Source organism: Apodemus sylvaticus, chromosome 16 (assembly GCF_947179515.1).
Source record: "Apodemus sylvaticus chromosome 16, mApoSyl1.1, whole genome shotgun sequence".
Taxonomy (NCBI): domain Eukaryota; kingdom Metazoa; phylum Chordata; class Mammalia; order Rodentia; family Muridae; genus Apodemus; species Apodemus sylvaticus.
This window is the reverse complement of record NC_067487.1, coordinates 83,577,878-83,581,609: the sequence shown is the minus strand read 5'-3', so window position 1 is coordinate 83,581,609 and position 3,732 is coordinate 83,577,878. Positions and strand designations below refer to the sequence as shown.

Here is a 3,732-nt window from a genome sequence, read left to right as displayed (position 1 = left end):
AACCAGGGGCCACTCCTCCATTCTTCTTGTACCTCATTTGATGTGTGGATAATGTTTTGGGTATTCCCGTTTTCTAGGTTAATATCCACTTATTAGTGAGTGCATACCATAGTAGCAAAAGAGTCTCTTTATGAATATTAGTCAGACTGGGATCGAAAACCTTCCCACTGCGCAGGACAGGAGTGCGGCCATGAGCCTAGAGGGCCTCACATTTATATACATCATAGTTAGGGATTCTTTGGATTTCAGGGTGACATGGGAGGCAATGAGGCAAGTCATTTTTCAAACACGATATCGTTTGTTCAGGTGGCAAGGCAGAATTGCGCGACTTGGGAGGGGGGAGCTCTTCTGACCTAACTTTATGGGGCTATCAGGAACTGTGTTCTATGACTAGCCGCAGCCCCCTGTGACCCCTGATTATCCTCCTTTCATGATCCAAATGTGGGACCCTAATCTCCCTGAGGATGTTTGGTTTTTGCTTCTTTCCCAAGGACAGGCACCAGCTGCACCTGGGAAGCGCTCAGCCATTTATCAGTGAGAGCCAGCCTAGGCACGTGAGGCAAGGGAGGCTGCTGATTGCCAACTTTCAAGCTGGCTACCATGGCTCTTTGCCGCGTGCGTGTGCGTGCGTTGCGCGCGCGGCGCGCGTGTGTGTGTATGTGTGTGTGTGTGTGTGTGTGTGTGTGTGTTGTTGAGGGGTGCCTCTATGGAAACAGGAACAGCGATATTCTGTGCCAGACTGGGTCCCTCTCTGAATGGGCCAGGGAGGAGGAGGAAGCCTCCAGCTTGCTGCAAGAAGGAGTTGGGGGTGGGGGAAGGGGGACTTCTGTAAGAAAGCAGAGGCCAGGGGCCTGCACACTTCACTTCATGTTGGTATAGTGCTCAAGGAGGTCCTCTAAAGCCTGCATAGATTTCAAACCAGAAAGGAGGAGTTCCTTCTGCTTAAGATGCTGGATGATTTCTCTTATGATCAATCTCCTGCTGGACCCTTTCAGACTCGATAGCAGCAAAGGGTCGCTCACTGTGCCTCAAGGTCCACTTCAGAAGCAGGTCTTCAACTTGAACGCCTTTCAGTGAGCTTCTGATGTATCGAGGAGTCTGATACTCTTAATCTATTTCCTTGCTTCCTCTCCTACAATGTTAATGTTAATCTAGTCTTACGTACAAGAGTATTTGGTAGAAATGCCCTTTGGGACAAGGCACCACAACTCTAAATTTTGGTTGGCTGTGTCTTTCTGGACTGGTCTCTGTCTGCTGCAAAGAGAAATTTCCTTGATGGGTTGAGAACTAAAATGATCTGTGGGTATAAGGACAAATGTTAAGATTGCTTTTAGGTGTAGTCTCATGGGATACACAAACCTCACTCAAGGGCAGGCCTCATGCTCACCATTAAAGCCCAACCCAAAACAAACTCAATAGTATTTCTTTGGAAACACATACACACGTCTAAATATATATATATATTCCAAATGAATTTGTATATGTATATGTGATATACATGTGATATATATGGTTATACACACACACACACACACATGCGTGTGTGTGTGTGTGTGTGTGCGTTTTAAAATGGTTTGTCTGCTCTTGGTTTTATGATTTTTTTGGCTTGTTGTTTATCTGCTGGTTGGTTTGTTTTGTCCTATATAGGTAACATTCATTTTACTTTACCTTATTTTATTATTTTTTTCACTTATCTTTTTTAGATACCTATTTTTTTAAATGAGAGATACCAAGAAATTATGTGAATTTGGGGTGGGCGAGAACCTGGGGAGGATCCGGGAATAGTTAGGGGACAGGGAATCAGAATCAGAATCTATTGTTTGAACGAATCTATTTTTTAAGGTGAACATAGATTCTTCTCTCACCCAGTTCGTCCTGAGCACAGTTCCCCACGTGGACTCATCCTAGCCCCTTCCTCACCGTCACCCGTCTCTGTCTCCTTTCAGAAGAGAGCAGAACTCCAGGTGATGTCAACCAAATGTGACAAAACAAGGCAAAAGCCCTTACACTAAAGCTGGACAAGACAACCCAACAGGAGGAAAAGAGTCCCAAGAGCAGGTAAAAGAGTGAAGGACACACCCACTCCTACAGTTATGAGTTTGAAAAAAAGCACCAAGCTAACAGCCATAACATATACACACAGGACCTAGTGCAGGCCCATGTGGGCCACATGCTTGCCTGCAAGTTTGTATAAGCCCTGCTTAGCTGATTCAGTGGCCCATATTCCTCTGGTGTCCTCCATCTCCTTGGACTCCCATCATCTTTCCTTTCCCTCTTCAATGTGATTCAACAAGCTCTGAGAGGAGAGACCTGATGGTGACCTCCAATTTAGACTTTTGGTCTACATAATCTCTGTCTGTGGGTCTCCTCATCTGCTTCCATCTGCTGGAGGAAGCCTCTCTACTGAAGACTGGTCGAGGCATTGACCTATGACTATGGCAGAATGTCATTAAGAATCTCCAAGCAATGTTGGACATGGGCTCCCTCTTGTGGAGTGGGCCTCAAGTTAAATCACACATTGATTTGACAGTCCCACAAGTTCTGTGCTACCATTGCCCCATCACTTCTTACAGGCAGGACAGACTGTTGATAAACGATTTTGTGATTGGATGGGTGTCCACGTTTCTCCTTCGATACTCTGTAGAGTACCTTCCTGTAGCAAAGAAGACTAGAACATAGCGGTGAAGGCTCCAAGCAGGCACCAGCTTGATGTCTACAAAGAGTCGTGTAGGTGTTGTCATTGGCAAAGGGGCCCTGTTGTCAGTTTTCAGAGAGCAACTTTCTGTCCTAGCATCAACCTTGGTAATTTGGGATTCTCTATAGGACCTCTGTGGCCAACAACTGAATGAATGCAATTCAATCCCACTACTGGGAGCCTTGCCTGGCTACAAATATGGCCAATTCAGACTCCATATCCCCCATGACTAAGAATCCTTACTAAGATCACCTTCATAGATTGCAGGAAGTTTCTACTTAACTAGGTTTCCACACTGCTCCCCAAGAACCCCTGAGTTTCATTGGTTTCTTTTCACACTCTCTTCCTCCTTTGTATCTAATGAGATGGTCATGTGGGTTTTTCCCTTTTCAGTTTGTGTATATAGTGGATTACATTTCTGATTTTTGTATATGAGCCATTCCTCCATCTTTGGGATGAAGTCTATTTGATCATGGTGTATGATTTTTTTTATGTGTTCTTAGATTCAGTTTGCAAGAGTTTTATTGAATATTTTTGCATCTATGTTTACAGGGAAATTGGTCTGTAATTCTCTTTTTTTGTTGAGTCTCTGTGTGGTTTATATTTCAGGGTGACTGTGGCCTCATAAAATGAATTGAGCAATGTTTCTATTTTATGGAATAATTTAAGGAGTATTGGCATTAGCTCTTCTCTGAAAGTCTGGTAGATTTCTGTGCTAAACCTTGGTGGCCCTGGAATTTCTTTGGTTGGAAGACTTTCAATGACTACTTCTATTTCACTGGGAGTTATTTGTCTATTTAAATTGTTCATTTGATTTTGATTTAACTTTGGTAGGTGGTATTTATCAAGAAAATTGTCCATTTCTTTTAAATTTTTCAATTTTATGGACTACATGTTTTTGAAGTAAGACCTAATGATTCTTTGGATTACCTCGGTGTCTCCTGTAATGTCTCCCCATGTTTCTGATTTTATTAATTAGGATATTCTCTTTCTGTCTTTTAGTTAGTTTGGATAAAGGTTTATCTATCTTGTTGGTT

At 43.2% G+C, this 3,732-nt stretch overlaps 1 pseudogene; it reads right to left on the bottom strand.

Annotated features, from left to right (window-relative positions):
• The window catches only part of LOC127666704 (nucleoside diphosphate kinase A-like), a 3,301-nt pseudogene extending 560 nt beyond the window's left edge, over positions 1 to 2,741 (bottom strand).
• Between the last annotated feature and the right edge of the window lie 991 nt (positions 2,742 to 3,732).